Source organism: Excalfactoria chinensis, chromosome 4 (genome assembly GCF_039878825.1).
Source record: "Excalfactoria chinensis isolate bCotChi1 chromosome 4, bCotChi1.hap2, whole genome shotgun sequence".
Taxonomy (NCBI): domain Eukaryota; kingdom Metazoa; phylum Chordata; class Aves; order Galliformes; family Phasianidae; genus Excalfactoria; species Excalfactoria chinensis.
Window position 1 is genome coordinate 78,685,960 of NC_092828.1, and position 18,381 is coordinate 78,704,340.

At 34.4% G+C, this 18,381-nt stretch overlaps 1 long non-coding RNA gene across 2 annotated transcripts; it reads right to left on the reverse strand.

Annotated features, from left to right (window-relative positions):
- Window positions 1-428: 428 nt before the first annotated feature.
- LOC140252195 (uncharacterized) lies at window positions 429-18,181 on the reverse strand. Of its 2 annotated transcripts, none has more exons than XR_011903568.1 (4): window positions 18,112-18,181; window positions 13,122-13,219; window positions 1,902-2,106; window positions 429-559 (listed from the first exon to the last, which is right to left on the reverse strand). It is a non-coding gene; the product is annotated as an uncharacterized lncRNA (long non-coding RNA). The 2 variants fall into 2 exon arrangements; XR_011903567.1 differs by having other exon boundaries at window positions 13,122-13,216; window positions 18,112-18,179.
- Between the last annotated feature and the right edge of the window lie 200 nt (window positions 18,182-18,381).

The window sequence follows — 18,381 nt, forward strand, 5'->3', positions numbered from 1 at the left end:
ATATGTTTGTTTAAGGCACAAACATTAAACAGTAGAGAATTAACTTCTACATCATTATTGTAAATTGAAAATAAACAAGCAAACAAATGTTAATTACCTTTAATTCTCAAAACAAGAAACCTTATTTATGTGAGTGAAATAAGAGTGAATTGAATTTTAATGGGATTTGTGTGTTTTCTCTCTTTAGGCTTGATTTGATTCCATCATTTTCCAAATATGGGTTCTTAGTTTTGCTTTTACATGACATTAAATTGCCCAAAAGTTACTGAAGTTCTCTGTTTACAGAGCTCTGTCTATAAATCTGTTATTTGTTTTAAAGCATGTATTACAAAAGTGCCAATATCTAAATCATAATGGCATATGTGTTACTCTTTGTAGATATCATCCACAGAATTTCTGACAATGCACTCTGTCCTAATTTTCAGGCTCTTGATAGCAGTAGGTAGCCCTGTCCCCAGTATCACCTCCTAGAGGATATAGCCAGCATCCAAGTAACAGCAGGAGTTTGAACTACTGGTCACAGCCTTTGGAACTGAGTGGTTCAGTGGTTTTCCATCTGCTTTATCCATCAGAGAAAGAAACAAATTTGGAAAAAAAAAGAAAAAATAATTAAAAAATGATATATACACATATATAGAGAGATATTTTCAACCATTTTTCAACCTCCTTACAAAACTTCTGTTGGTTTTTTTTTGTTTTTGGTTTTTTTTTTTACTATCTTGAAGTCAAGGAGGAAATACAGCATTCAAATGTATAAACTCAAACCACAGAAGAAAATAAAAGTTAGTTAACAGAATGCAGTCAAGCTTAAGAAAACTCAGGAATTATATGCATGCTTTATGCTTACAAATGATCTTAATTAGCACCTAATTACAATTTAGTTCAGCTAATCAGATTATCAACTGCATTGATTCTTATCAGCTGATTAACCCTAATATAAAGTACTATGAAAATTTACAAGACTGCAATAGAAAATTCAAGTTACTTTCAAGTACTTTGTTCTCAGGAGAAAAAAAAAAAAAAAAAAAAAAAAAAAAGGGATGGCATGTAATAGCATAGTTTGACCCACATACATTCTAGTCTGAATTTGGGAGTGCAAAGAGCTTCATTAATTTTCTGCTTTAAATAAATTAACACTTTCAAATATTTTAAATGGAGTTCTACAAATGTATGATGGGAGCTATTTCAAAACAGATCTTGAACCATTGCTGCATAAAACTATAATGATCACAAATGACGAATGACTAATGACAATGACAAATGAGGACATATATGGAGCTCTGAATTTCTGTATGTCATGGCTGAACACTTCTCATCCTGATAAATCATCTCTTCATCAACTTTAATGCTGTGAATATTTGAGAACAAGAACTGAACCTAGCCTGAAGTTTACCTTTCGGAAGAACTATGGGTTTTACATTCCTTGATTACTTTTCTGGCTTGAAAGTTAAAATCAAGCCAAAGAAATTCACTAAGTATGCAGAGTTGAAATAGACAGTAATGATTAAAATTCTACCCTTGGGGAGAGTAGTACCAGGATATCACTCAGTGCAATCAGGAGTCTCTTCTTTGTACACATATGGACAATTAATATAAGGGCCTTGAATTTGTAGGAAAGAAGTTGTATTGATAGGGACTACCTCAAAGGCTTTTCTAAATTGCACATACACAGACATATATACACGTATGTATGTATGAAGTAAGACGTAATCTCCCTTTGATGTTTACTTTTATCTCCAGATAACACTAGTGTTTTTACCTGAACTGTGGTAACTGAAAAAAATAAAAATAAAAATACATTACTTCTTTGGAGGTGCTAGGAGTTAATACAAATTAATGCTGTTGGTATTCCGATCTGACTACTGACCCTAATCTAATCCTGATTTGTCTTGTATACTTACTCTTGGAATGAAAATACTGATACTGATGTATTCCATTCTGCATGCTCAAAACATTGTAATCCTCCTTTAAATTCCACATTTGTTTACAGCTTCACTTGCAAGACAGCTGAATCAAACCCAAATACGGATTTCCTTAGCTCCTTGTCAATTGCTTATCCTTTCTGCCTTTCTCCAAAGTCCACAAACAAATGTGATAGGGCTGTCACTGCATACAAAACATTAAGGAAAAAAAAAAAAAAGTGCTTTAAACTTCAGGAAAAAAAAGAAGTCTCTCTAAAAATAAAGTTATTCAGATACCCATTAGAAGATGGCCAGATGTAATGCACTCTTGTGTTTCAAACAACAAAATACATTTTGAAATTGGAAAATACAGGTAATTTAATAATTTTTCAAAGTGACAACAACTAAGCTCTTAAAAAATGAACATCTGTTTACAGTAACTCAATAGATTTTAGTTTAGATGTGTCAACATGTCAATATCTTGCTGTTTTGATATACTCTTATTTTTCTGCTTTTGTGGTTATACCTTCTCTAATACCTTGTGGAAATCACAATTTGTGCCACTGATTTACTTTTCAGTCTCTGTGACTGATCTCTCATCCAAATGCGTGCATCTCTTTCCTTTTTTCATCACCTTGCCTCCGATTCACTATAACAGAATGGAAATATGCAAAAAAAATGATATTCAGAAATCAAAATGTTAGATGCTATATACATTTCTGAAGCATAGTAACAAGGTAAACTGCAGTAGCAAGGTAAGTATGCTTCTTTTCTCATTGTCTCTTTTTACATAAAAAATATAATACCTGAAAAGTAAATTCGGATCCTGCATCAAGTGGTCTAACATCTTCAGTGTTTGTGATTTTAGGAATTGACCCTCACTAGTCATTCTGGTTGTCTGGTTATAAAACTGAGGAAGAATCATCTTAATACCTACAGAATAGCAAGAATTAAAGTCTTGAAACAGGTTAAATGGGAAATACTAAATATCATATTCATTTTACCTTTCTCTTAGAAAAGTTAATTTTTGGAAAACATTCTCTAATATTCCACTGGAAAAATGTGCATAACATATTACTATAGATACATGAAGATGTAGATCAAATCAATCTGTATATTTCAGTCATGCCTTTTTTGAAAGTGAGGTTAGTTTCAAAAAACTGCATTGATCTTAGGACTTCATAATCAAATGCATTGACTGGCATGGGAATAAAGCCAAACTACTTTGAAAGGCCTTTGCTTTATCTTCCCAAGGGCACTAGAAGAAAGTGTATGAGGGGAAGCAGTCTGACTAGATCTTTATTTCTAAGTAAAGTTCACAACAAAGATATTACATACAAAAGCCACTTGTACCTTGCTGTGCACTGACAAAGAATTTACTTAAAGTTATAAAAAGAAAAAAAGAAAGAAAAATAGAAGCAGTAAGTTTTATCTATCTGTAGAAAACAGTAATGTGACAGCAGCATCTGCATTTTTTGAATGTTAGGTGTTTGCTGTATAATACTGGTTCTACAGATAGTTGATGATTTGGGGGCATTACCATAATATCACCGGCAGGTTCTAACCAGAATGGTCATTGGAATTTATCCTGCTACTCAACTTCTCTTTCTTCAGAGTCTATCAATCGTCATGACTGTAAACCCAATTTACCCTTAGAAAAATTGCACACAATTACTTCTGCAGAGTTTTAAGAAACTGAACAACAGAGCACAGGAGTTCGTTCGGTATTCAGAGCTTTCTCATAAAACATTAGTGTCAGTACATAGGAAACATTTATGGAAATAAAAACACTTCTAATTTACTTATAGCAAAAAATATGCAGAGAAAAATGCACTTTGTGGTAAGCATATACTTCAGTTCTGTTTGCATTCAGTGCTTCACCCCAGAACTCAATGGGAGATTTCTCACACACACTTCTTTGGGGATCAGTCGTGTTGGTGGTCTGGTGGATTAGATACTCCTTAAAGACTGTAATTAAGCATTTTCAGGGAAAAAAAAAAAAAAAAAAAAAAAAAAGGACAATCTGTTGAAACAAAAATCAGCAACAGCCAAAGTAACACAACTATTCTTTTTTTTCCTCTCTCTCTCTCTCTTTTTTTTTTTTTTTCTCTTCTCTTTTTCCCCAAGGACAGTCCTCTTGATTAACCGAACATTTAACAATTGCATGTTAACGCATTATAGCTGCTAATATACTAAGACAGTGACAGTGGTAGTAACAGTGAGTTCACCTGAGTTGCAACATGTGCACTCCCAAGTACTTTTTGCCTTGTAAAGGTACTTTAATAAATGAAAGTGCTGACCACTACATCACTACTGCAAAAAAGCTGAAATTTTATAACATTGTATTTTAAGGATGAGAATCATGAAGCTGAGTATCTCATATGATAGAACTACTCTCTTGATTAAAAATGGAACCTCCAGCTGTGGGCTTGCCTTTATAATCTACTGTTAGGATTATCCACCTGAAGCACCAAAAGACGGCGTAGCAGATTTCAAACTGCTTGTTCCTCAAATAAAATACACTGTAATTACCAGCCTAATCTCTTTCAATCATGTTTATGTCTGTTCCAATGCCATTTTTAACCAAAACACTTTTTTTTTTTTTTAATAGTCTAAGAGAAGAGGATCGTATTTGTAAAGTCAATTTCAACTACCTTTTAAAATTCTATTTTATTTTTTGCTGTTAGAGGAAGAGAACATCTGTCTAATTGTCCTAGATTAACTTACCTTTCCTACAATAGGTGCACAATCTGATCAGAAACAGAGAAATAATACACAGTAGTTCTCTGCAAGAGAACATACAATCCTAGATTTGTAAAATGGACATCCAAGTTCATTCGAGTATTCAAAAATGGAAAAATTAAACCTGTTCTCTAGTGCCTGAACCTTCGATGAAAACTAATCTATCAGCTGGCCAAACCAGACACCAGGCACATTCGCCATTTATGGAACTTACAAAACCGTTTAATCAAAAAAGGTGAAAGAAAAGGAAATTCATACAAACAATTAAAAAAAAAAAAAAAAAATTAAAAAAAAAAATTGAAAGAAATTCCCATAGCTTGAAAGTAAACATCACTTCTGATAAAACAATCTACAGAGTTTTTTTCAGTTTTTCTACCATCTCAGTGAGCTTATCGCAGTGCATGAGCAGAACAGTAGCAGAACAGTGTTTCTTCCTACTTACTAATTCAATGCCACTTTGTAATCTCTTTACTGATTCGGTGTCTGTTTTTAACTCCCCAGAAAGAGCACTCACTTTTAGAAAAAAAAAAAAAAAAAAAAAAAGCAATGAAATACTCTACAATTCTGATCCAAATGTCAGTTGAAGAACCAGAAAGTAGAAGTCCCCGACTACAACCTGGTTGATTTTGAACAGTAGATGTATAACACCTGTGTAAGCACTTTACATATATGAGAGAAGTGATATGTTGTGAGAAATAAGGGAAAAAAGCCTTAACAACTATGAGAAGCAAGGGTTTTTTCTTCAAGGGTGAAAAAATAGGTAAATTATAAAATTAAAATATTCTTACTAACACATGAGCCATTATCCAGAAATGACATTCAACAGTAGTAATGCAGCATGCAATAGGATTAAAGAACAAGAACATATAGCCTGCTTTCTGGAGATACTGTATTTGCAGATTACTCTGGTCCACCACATAGGTGAATCCCTAATAGTATTCTAATGGCTCTGCCAAGCAGATCTTCTAATGTTCTATACCATGGTAGAGTTCAGATGACAAACTATTCTTTCACAGGGATACTTTTATATCACTCAATGAATTGATAATATATTTTCATTTAAGGAGTTGAAACTTAACTGACTTTGAGCTTCTAAAAACATCAAGTTAAAACAAAAATAAAAACAACAAAACAACAACAAACTATCAAGCATGAGATGGACAGATAGTAAAATCTCAAACTTTTGTTTCTCATAATGTCTCATCCTTTTTGATGTCAGCACATAGGACTGCTGCTCACTGTATTCCTGTTACATGATCAGTAAAGATTCATTTCAACTGATAGATAAGCACTGCTTCCCAAGACATTTTAGTGAAGAAAAACACCCACAAGCTCATGGTGTATACAAAGGAACATCAAATACATCTGAACAGCAAGAGCTAACACTCTAAATAAACTAAATATGCTCTATAAACAACAATACTTTTTATAGAAGGAAAATAAGCAAACAGTCTTCAGTTTACAGGTTTAATTAAAAACAGCCAGAGCATTTCACAGTATAAATTAGAAAATCATGGAAATAAACTAAGACACAAACTGTGCTAGTTTCTCATCTAAACTGCTATTCCACTGCACATATTTGTGTTTCATAATCCTGATTTTCTTTTTGTTGTTTTGCACGTATTACAGAGCACTGTAACAGCTAACTGTCCCTACATTAAAACAATTTTCTTGTCAATAATTTCATGTAATTCTCATAATGCCTACATAAAGCATCATATCAAGAAGTGGCAACCTAGGGTTTATATTGTATTCTATTTCACATGGGGGTATTTAATCTATATGCAGAGAATAAACTACAGCAGAGGCAGGCTGCCCAGGAAGGTGGTGGAGTTGCCATCCTTTTCAAGAAAAGACTAGACAATGCACTAAGGGACATGGCCCAGAGTGGTCACAGGCACGGGTTGATGGTTGGACCAGATTATGGTGGCTTTTTATATTCATACTTTAGCATCTACAAAACTACTTTAACTAACTGGCTAATCCAGCCTACCTAGTAACAAAACACTGTGATATTTTCTCTTCAATTATCCTTTCCTATCTTAAGTGGAAAAACAACTTCACAAGGTTTGACACCTGAAAATAAGAAGGCTGAGTGCAACTTTATTTTGCATCCTCACACCTGGGCACAGGGAGTCAGTGAGGACATGGCACTGCCCAGCATCAGATCTGCTCTGTTTTTTCTGGTAAGCAGCAGCAGTTTTAGAGGCTGCAATATACTGTGTATGTCACACATTAATGAACACTCAAAGGAGTTGCATGCCAGTGATGGTACTACAGTACTATGGAGTTTCATTGTTTACTCTCTTTCTCCCCTGTTAAGCCTAAACCCTTTAGGTATCTATACTTCCTAAATTTAAAATACAGAAGTTGAAAAGCACATAAAGAAATACAATGGGTACAAATGTATATAGGAGATAGCAAGTTGACTCTAAATTGCTTTCAGTAAGTTTGCAAACTTCAGTACCGGAATAAATTTACCATGTAAATATGATAATGAGTAAATTCTAACGTATTCATTCAAACAGCTACAGAATTTTTTTTGTGTCTTGCTTAATTAGTTACAGTTTCATGTACTGCCATTTTTCATTAACTTTGTAATTCCTGGGCATGCATAGGTGGGTGCCTCACCAAATATTATTTGATTAACACACAGTACTCATATAATATATGCTAATTTTTATTTGCTAGGAAGTTAATTATAAAGCTTTGATAATCTGTTTTGATAAATGTAATTCAGTGGAAAATGTGTGTTCCTAGAACAGAATTACATTAAATTAGGAGAGGGTTTTTTTTTTGTTTTTTTTTTTTTGTTTTTTGGTTGAGCTATTATCTACCACATTATTGAGATAAATCATTTTCTTGCGGTATAGGTAAGCCAGCTTAGGAGTAAGCATCAGTTACTCCATCTTTTTAATAACTCTCTCCATTTTGAAACCTTTGCTACAGACCATTTGCACATTAAATAAATAAATAAATGTGGCAACCTTCTCTGAAAGGCCTTTCACATTCTTCTTTTTGAGAAATTGATTTCTTCTTTTTGAGAAATTGATGTTCCCCACTTCTTTTCTTTGTTAGCATTTCCAGCTTCCCTCCCTGTCTCTAGCTTGAAAGTGTATGTAACATCTGGTTTTTATTTTCTTGTTTCTAGGAGTCCCATGAGTAAAAGCATTATTCTAAAATTTTCATGACAAGGGTAAAAAGTTTTGTTAAAAATATAAAAATAAATAAATTTGAATTCAACTGAATCCAGTGCACTGTAAATTGTTAAATTCATCTTAGATTTAGAATTATATGGACATATAGAAAACTGATTGTCACTAGATACTGATGTGAGTAAATACCAAACTCAGCATAGTTAATTCTGTACAGAAAAAAAATGCAACTCATATATTCAGTTTCCTTTAGCTTAATTTCTAAACTTCTAAAGACTTCAAAGGACTACACAGAAGCAAGATAAAGAGCTTATCTGCATAATTCTTATGCTAATTCACAGAAGGTGTCTTGACTAAAAGGATGCCTACATAGACAGTAAGAGTTCACTGTTACTAAATCTTTTCCTCTAAAAGCTAAAATATTACACACTCTTTAGGTTGTAATTCAACTTACTCTTCTTCCTTAAGAGTGTTTGTGGTGCTGGTGGCAAACGTGATCCTGGATGCAGTCTGGCTGCTCACTTCTAGGGGATAGCTGCAGGTGTTACCCACAGTGCATATATGCAAACTGAGCATGAATCACAAATGCTCATATGTTTTTGAAATAGTAATAAAAAACTGTCTGTGTCCTGAGAAATGGTGAAAGAGAAATGCTTTTAACCACTACTCATTACAAAGTTGTACTCACTCAAAAAACTGGAAGCAGTAATTTTCTCACCAAGTTTTCCCTTCCCCAGTCCTACACTCTCATATCTCTAAGCATGCTGTATATTAATTGTTTCACACTTAGGATAACAACAATTCGCAGTCCTAACATTACCCATCTCTGACAATACAATTTCCACATAATGCTTATAACTTTGTAAACCTTTTATTCATGGAGCTTAAAGACAAACTGAAATGATTTGCACACAAGAGTTTTCTGGTAGAATTTGGATAGCTTTTTAATGTTATGCTTTTATTACCTATTTGAAAATATTTATTACTTGTTCATACTATTTCTGTGCTGTCAAATGCACCAGCTATTAAAAAAATTATCTTGCAGTTGCAGCTGAATAAACGGTCTAAAAGCATGTTCTACTAATGTAATGAGAAATCAAGATTTGTGTTTTATAAAACTAATGTTTATCACTTAATGATACCATGATGAGAAAAGTACAAAAAATATAGTGGTTCAGTTGCTCTCTCCACTTGAATTGCTTATGATACATGAATTTGTTTCATGTAGGATTTAGCTATTGTCTTGACATGAGAACACATTCAAACACAACTGGTTTCAAACACACTGAGGAAGACGTGACTTCTGGCTCCAAGACTCTAAGGAGAATAACTTCTTTGCTGAGAAGCCTACTGCAAACACAAGTACTGTATAACTGAGAAATACAGTAGTTTGATGTCATGCAATATTAAAATCTGTATTTTCTCATACATATGAAATATCTGTGTAAGTGTATACATCTTCAAGTTTCTTTCAAATACCATAATTAAAGATTAGCTACTCCTTATAAACTATCAGCATAAAGATTGCATGATGGAACTCTCCAAAAATAGTCAGCCTATGCAATTGACAAAACTCCAGGTAATTCTACTGCCCTCACACACATCACACCTGCAGAAGATTTTTAATGTAACCCATAAGAAAATACCACTATCATTTAAAATGCTTTTAACCAGATTGTATATTACGGCCTTTACAAATTACAGATGTTTTTGTTTGTACGTTTATGTTTTTGTTTTGTTTTCCTACAGTTGTATCCACCTTGTGTTTTTAATTATGCATGTAAGGGTGATGCTGAGTTTTTAACTTTCTGCACTGTCTACTGGCTAATGCTAATCATGACTGTACACATACATTTTCATTACCAGATAACCCAGTGTTTGCAATACTAGTTCAGCAAAATATAAAACAATGTTGTTGCCCACAAAGCAATTCCCTGAGACTATCTCCACTGGTATTTTATATAAAAATGAATTAACTCCATTTACTTGGTGAAAATGGTAGAGTTCTGATTCACATCCACGAGTGAAACAGGCTTTTCATTTTTAAAAAGGGAAGGGATGGAATATGAAAGAAATATAATTCTCCTAGAAGTATAAAAAAATAAATAAATCTGAAGAGTCACTGCTTTCTACATAATACTTTATTGTTCCGGAAATTACACTGATTTATGTCTGTAGTATATAACTCATTCAGACAGCAACTTTGGGCTAACCACTATGTTATTGTCCATCATATGATGATATGTTGTACTGCTAATTATTTCCTTTGCTTTCATAAAAGTCTTCCTACTTTTTCCACTTCCTTTTACCTCCCTAAATATACACAACCAGATTCTCCAGTATTCAGTTTGAATCAGTCTGCCAAAATCAGACATTGTTTTAATAGTGTAATGGTCTATAGGCTGCTTACTAGATCTTAGAGAGAAATTGCTGAATGAAATGTAGATGCAGATTCTGCCTAAGAATGTATGGATGAACAGGAATTAAGCTTCCACTGTTTATTTTACCCCTACTACTTCTGTTCCTACTAAATCTGCTGTGCATAAACTGGATGCTGCAGGCTAAGAAATTCCATTTCTATTGGTAGCCCTATAACCTGAATCACTAATGGTAAATACTCCTACAAACAGAAATAATTAATCTTAGAAAACTACAACTTTTACTATCATCCTACCAAGGCTGTCTTAAACCTAACATAATAGGTGCTTCTACTTGTCATCCTCTTAATCAGTTCCTAGATGTTATTTTTACATGAGTCACAACTTGTTTTCAAGCCCGATTTCCCCTTTGCCTGTTTTATTTTAGTTCACGTATTGGCCTTGAATTCTTCACATCTTTTTCTAGAGCATCTAGATGTAATTGTTCCTCTTACTGAACACTTGTTTTGATATATGTCTCCTTAAAGAAAATTAATAATAAATTTTAATCTTGGAGATATATTGGTAAAACTACAGCAGCTGTCTTCTGAGTATATAAATGTGACTTCTACTAGGAAGAAAACACCTCGTCCTCTTAGAAATATTTCTAATTTTTCTTTGTGCTCAGTACACTCAAATGTAATGCAATTTTTCTGCCTGTGGAGAGGGAGGTAACCAGAACAGCAGAAAATAGAGAGAAGAAATTGAAAGAACTGTCTTTTGTTGAAAAAATAAAAAAAATCACTTTTACTTCAAACTCAGTACAAAGCAGCAGTCTTAGTAGTTTGATAATGTGTTAAAATATGGAATTAAAAATAATCCAATTCAAATCTATGGAGCTGCTCAATACTGACACTGGCAACAAGAAGTTTTCAAAATGCTTGCTAACTCCAGCCAATGGATGTTCCAGGATAAAATGCAGTCACAAATATTAAATTCAGTCCAGTGACTTGCTATGCTATTTTACAGCACAGATACTATAATTCTTAGCTAAATTACTTTTTTTTTATTATTTATTTGGAAGTATTTTTTTGTTTGTGTGTTTTAAGATTGCTGATGCACAGACTCACATGATCAACTACAGCTGATTAATTTGGTTCTAAGAGCTTATTCTGTAGCATTAACACCACATTTTCTAATTATATTTGAAGTGAGGTGGTGTCCTCATACAGCTCATTTGCAAATCAGTTGGACTGCCATTCTGGTCTTTTCTTTTTGCTTCTGTACACTGTATACATTAAAAAGCTTACTCCACACACCATCCCAAAGGGAATTTGCAGAAAGAACATCCTAGTAGATGTTTATATAAAGCCTACATAAATAGGAATTAGTAACAGAGTGATCTATCAAGCAACTAACATTGATATTTTCAGCAATAGCTATAAAAATACACCAAACATACCCTTAGCCCTCAATTCTTCACATGCATAGTGAAAGTTTGTTATCTTTGCCAAATTTCAGACCTCATTGATGTTACTTCGTACGTAGTCTATTTTTGTGATCTAACACTTGAATTAACAGGATAACTCATCAAGCCAAGGAAACACCTCAGTTTGCAAACTGAAGCAGTGTCTTTGAAAAAGCTCTGTAGAAACCCTTCTATGATGTCACAACAATAGATGCAACAACTTGTTCTGTTATTCTGAATTTACTTCTGTACTTTGATTGACTTCAGTGTTACTAATGATCTATATAGCTCACTGTCACAACAGAGGAAAACAAAATACATGTTAAGTATACAGATTTCTTTCTGAAGTTGTATTTCCTTATAGGGGATTATAGTACTGACCAGACTGATGGAGCCATTCTCTTTTCAGTTAGCACTGAAACAGCAGATAAGTTCACATAAAGGATTGTGTGGTTAGGCTTGATAAATTCTTTCTGATGACTTGGAAGTTGATTTGATGGTATCATCCAATTTCCAATGAACAACATCTACACTGCAGAAATTCTAGGTGATGGCTATCAACTGTGTTTAGCACTCTCAGCCAAAGACAACTAAACAGGGAATAATCATGGGACTAGCTTCCTATCTCCAAATTCAAGCTAATAACAATAGACCAGAAAGGAAAACAAGTATCATTTTAGGGCCAAAGATAAACTTTTTTTTTTCTTTCTGCTAATAGAAACAAACTGTACACAAATATCTTAACCAATTAAATAACGGAGTCTCTACTGCTCATCTGATAATTGACCTTTTCTAAATATTAAATTACTCTTTATTTATTTAAATAAAGTGTAAATATTTTGGTGCAAATATTTATTGAATTTAACTTCCAGATCTAAAATGATTAATCTCCACAGCTATTCTATTTGGACAAATTCACTGATATTTGTTGAAAAATCACTGCCTTCAGTTCTATCTTAAAGATATTTAATATTCAATTTCTTTTTCCTGCACCAGCTGGATGTTTTGGAAAAGCCTGTAGAGCTGTCAACTCTCCAGTGTTTTATCTGAATGCAGAACAATTCACTCCTGAGTCTTTCAACCAAATATGCCAAGCAGCATACAAAAGCCAAATGAAACTCATGTTTCTAGTAGTTATCACTGTATCCTGGGACAGTGAGAGATAACACTAGAAAAACATTCATGAGCAACAGAGAGAATAAAACATGTTGCTACTGATGGTAGAATAGACAAAGAGATAATTGTATCATGAGATGTACGCACATTGTGCATGGTTTATATTTTAAATCTCAAAATCTGAAGAAAACAAAGCAAAGATTATCACTCCAACACCTTTGCTCTTATTATTGTAATTGTCTCTATTTTATTTCCCCTATCTACTCTTTTGAATACCTTCATGACAGATGCTCTTGGCACATATTTAAGGACACAGAAATGCATGTGAACTCAGAGGCATAACCAAATAGTGTTTCAATGATGCAGAACTGGAAGAACTAACCTCCAAAAGAAGATGAAGCTTTCAGGTGCCATTGAAGTAGCATTCCACCTGTGATCTCTGTCACCGGAGACTGACTTGTCCACAAAGTACCACTGCTGCTGATGAAAGCAAGAAAAATCCCTGTATTTGTGTAAAAGGCATGCTTGTGGAAGAAGAAAGGAAAGGGAAAAGGAAAGATGGGAAAGGGAAAAGGCTAGCTGCAATGACAGTCAGGGAAGCAAATTCTGCTTTCCCTTAGTACGCTGTGGTAACCTGATACTAACTTTCACAGGTAGGAGATCTTAATCCACAAGACAGTGCTAAAGAGCTGGAGGAGAAAGTCAGTACAGATAACTCATGTCTCTTGGTAGCAGTTCTCTTGCAGTGTTTTGACTTGAGTTCACCACCAAAGCCTCTATTTTTAGTTACACATTCTGCAGTCAATTTCTTTGTACAATAACTAAAAATGAAGAAATTGAATGGACACCACAGGAAAATGAAGACACAAAGGCAAACAAAGAATTATCTGCCTGAGGGAAGAAGCAGCATTCAAAAGTTCAAAGTGTGTTACATTAATCATCTGATCAATATCAGTAATCTCAGTGCAGAAAAATACATGGGATTTGGTCTTTGAATGGGTGCAAGTATTCTGGGTAAGTTCATCTCCCCTATTTTTTGTCTGCAAAGGATGAGTTCATCCTTCTCCTACATACCAGTATGTAACAAAAGGATAGTGAGACTTTCTACATGAGAAAAAAGAATTTCCCACAGGCAGAAATATGAGGAAGACCAAACTTTTTATTACAGCACCCATTTCAGAAGCACATACCAAAGTAAAAACATTGCAAAAAATGCTTATGAGTTTGTGGTAACACACTACTTGTACAGCAGCCCTCAGGCACAGCTATAACTCATGTAGATTCCTAAGGACCTTTAATTTAAATTCTGTGTTTCTCTAAATGTGCTCTGTTGAGACAATAAAATGTCTGTAAGCCAAAACCCTCACTTTTGTTTCTACCTACTCTCAGCTGCTATTATGCTACATTTAGAAATACACAGATAGGACAATTACAGAAATTACAGAACTTTGTTGCTATATTACTTTGCAATTAAATTTGAAAATGATGTTTCTTTAAAACTACAGAAAGACAAATACATCTTAAACTTTTTTTTTTCCTTCCACCCCCTCCACTCCTCCAAGTTACACCTAATAAACATTGGCAGCATGAAGTGAACTGCCTTGAGCAATTAGGGAACCCAGATACAAGGGTTAAATTTTCTTCTTAAATAAAACGCTCGATCATCTCTTTTTAAGACATAACCACATTTTTCCTACTGTCTGCATTTCTTGCAGTCATGGTACTGAACACCAGTAAATTTAGTTTAATACTGTCCGTGGTTTTCAGCTAAGAATAATGTTGTAGGAGATGTTGCTAATGCATATGCATATATATATACACACACATATATATATATGTATATATATATATATACACATACATACACACAGCAACATGTAAAACACAACTGCTGTCATTGCCCAGTATGTTGGCTAATAAAAGCAGTTTGATTCCTGGGTGCTGAAAAATCAATTTATCTTTTGGATTTGGAGTTCTACCTGATCAATTTTTAAAAAAAGTTTAAAACATATTCTCAGTATAATTTTAGAGAGCAAAGCTAAACATACCAATAAAACTATCTTTGTTAAAGGAATTGTCAGTCCATTTCTTTCCTTACTAAGCTATGGGCTACACAACATCCTATTTTAAGATAAACTGCTATGTCCATTTCATTTAATACTAAGGGAAAATTAAGCATTTTACGATTAAGCAGTAATTGAGACAAACAAGTAAAAGTGTTGAAAGTCATCAGCCCAACCAGGGATCAAAAATTCATTCTGTGTTTCATTTTGTGCCTGGAACACCACTGCCTCTTGCTCCTACCACTTTAGGGACCAGAGAGCAGCATTCTGAGTGTCTGCTTCAGGGATTTATGTTCCTCCAGGGTAATAGCGTTGATTATTTAATCACCCTGTGTGCACCACTTGGGCAGGGAGAAATGTAGTCATGTGCATCAGGAGGCATGAAGATTGATTGCACCGTCTGTTTCATTCACTCTGAAAGAACCTGCTCTGACACTCAAGTGACTGGAGCCAGTTTTTAGAACAGGTATGACACAATCAAACCAACAGCCAAAGCAGGAAGAAATAAAAAAATAAAAATAAAAAAAAGACGACTTTATGATGTAGAGATTAGCTTTTCTAGATAAGTAAAGCATATAGTTCAATTTCTGAAAGAATGGAGGGCATCAAATAGAATCTCAAAACAGAATCACAGAATCACCAAGGATGGAAAAGACCTCTGAGACCACCCAGTGCAGCCATCCACCTATCACCAGTATTTCCCACTAAACCATGGTAAACTTCTGGTTGTTGCAGGAATGAAATCTCAGTTCTGCCGGATGCATTTTCTTCTTCAATGAGAAGTTGTCCAAAATGTGTCAACGAACCCAGGTAAAAATGAAAATTTACTATCAGTGGCAGTTCTGCAAACTGACCATGGCTTAAAATGAGTCAGAAAGCGATCAGACAGAGTAAAACCACAAAGACTAACATAGCATTTGAGAGCAAAGAACAGCTGGGGAAACAGGTGAGCTCAGGAACTCTTATTTAAGCCCAAGCAGCAGCTAGAAGAGTTCATCTGATTGTTCACATTATTACCTACTATGGGTACAGCTGGACTAATCTCAGTGTCAAATCACATATATATAGACCATTCCATCTTTTCCATCTTGATATAATACTCAGTACTAATTACATTATTATCTGAATTTAAGGTCATAGAGTGTGAAAAACAATGTAAGGTAATTAACCAACCAAAGGAGAATCCTACTTTTGCATCATATTCCTATTAACTTTGCTTAAAAATATTATGTCCTATTATCAATCAGAGCTTTCTTTAAAAAAATAATAACATTACTGTTAACATGCTTACCACATGAAATGAACTTGCCAACTTGCCTTGCTTAACAGTTCTCCAGTATATAAATTCTAATTTTAATATATATAATATAAATAATATAAATTCTAGTCTTAAATTAATTCATCATAATTTACAGTAATTTCCTGCTTTGAATCAAAAGTTGACCCTTCAACAGTTTGAAAACCACATGGATGATTCTAGGATTCTATGATTAATTCAAAGATTTCCCATGATAAGATCGACATTGCTCTAGATGTACAGACAAAATTATTTCTTAAGTAGACAACCATAGAATCATTTGAGTTTGAAGAGATTTTTAAAGGTCATCTAGTCCAGTTCCCCTGCAATGAACAGGGATGTCTACAGCTCAATCAGGTTGCTGAGAGCCCCATCCAGACTAACCCTGAATGTCTCCAGGGACAGGACATCCACCATATCTCTGGGCAACCTGTTCCAATGATTAACTACCCTTACCATAAAAAAACATTTTCCTTATATCCAGCCTAAATCTCCCCTCTTTTAGTTTGAAACTATTTCCCCTTGTCCTACCACAACAGACCATACTAAGGAGTGTGTCCCCTTCTTTTTTTCCATTTTAGATACTGAAAGGCTGCACTCAGGTCTCCCTGGAGCCTCCTCTCAAAGCCCCAGCTCTCAGCCTGTGTTCGATCCTTTGGATCATTTCTGTTATTCCATGATTTCTGTGACCCTCTGGATGCTTTCCAACAAGTTTACATCTCTTCTCTATTGAGGACTCCACATATGGATACAGTACTCCAGGTGAGGTCTCACCAGCACAGAAGAGAGGGACAGGATCACCTCCCTCACCCTGCTGCACATGCTTCTTTTGACACAGCCCACGATACGGCTGGCAAAGGTGACTGGCGATGCTGATTTCTGAGAATTAATAACACTTCAGTAAATGAAAAGCAAAATTCTTATTCCTACCTTACACAATATTATCCCCACCCTTCCTCCATCCTCAGACTGAATTTCAAGGAACAGTTTAGTATATCTTAACTGATAAGTTGCCTGCTATTTTAATAAGAGTTCACTTACAAAATTTTGGACAGTCATTTAAAGCCTAAATATGCAAAACTGGGAGTTGATCTGGGACCTGAAAGACCCCACATGCTCACACTAGGGCCCAACCTTAGAATCAGGAACAGTTCCTATCAGTGAATAACATCAAATATCTTTATCTAAGTACTTACCATTACTCATTGCTGCTTTCTATTTCCTTCAAAATCCAAACCTCTTTAAAGAAACAAATCTAAAAGCCTCCATATGCTGCCCCCAAACACATTTTGTGTTTGTTTATGCTTGTATTTCTTGAATTAAAAGCACAGAAAGTAAAGGGGCTTCACATGTAGAACATACATTCAGATATCACGAAGAGCCCAACTAAAAAAAAAATGTCTGGAATGCTGAGCTGCTACTATATCTATCCTCACAATCCCCTGTTGTGGCAAAGCTCTGAAGGCGTCTCCAAACAGCAGGTAATTTTATAGACCATATGATCTGCAATATTTACCATGCATAATAGAAATAGATAAGGCAAAGCAAACAGCTTGAATTTTGTATTTCCTTGCTTTTTATTTAGTCTAGGTTGTTAACATCATGTGAATATGTACTTGGAAGTCTCTGTGTGTATATGAATTTGTGCATGTGTATGTTTATAGTTATAAACAAAGTTACAATTCCACATTATTTCACATGTAACATAAAAGAATAGCTTCTGAGCAATTAACTTGTGATTTCTGGAATTGCTAAGGAAAAGATTTATTCATTTTAGTCAGAATTGGAGAAAATAAATTATACTTGTCTTGAGCTGTTATGTTCTGTTGTCCCTAGTATATGCTACTACTTCATGGAAGTCTTGATTTTTAATAACAACAAATGTCAACACCTATAATCAGTATATTTGACTGAACAGTGGAAATAATACAAGTATGGCATTTGTACAGTTGGAATAGTACAAATATAGATGGAAATAAATAGCCAGAGGGTAACTAAGAAAAAGCACTCACCAATTCCGAGGTTTTCAAGATAGGTGCTCACCAACATCAAGACTCACCACAAGAACTCCACAAAGGAGCAATCTCCAGAAAGAGATGCTACCTTAGTGCTGGTCAGCCCTTAAATGAGATCTGGGAGAGGTGAACTTCACCTGTGCTCCCACAGCTGACTCAGATGGTTAATCAGAGTTTCAGGCTGTGATCAACCGTTTCCCTTACATTTAACCATTGTTTACAACTTTAAAAATACATTGATATTAAGTAAACAGGAACAAACGGGGA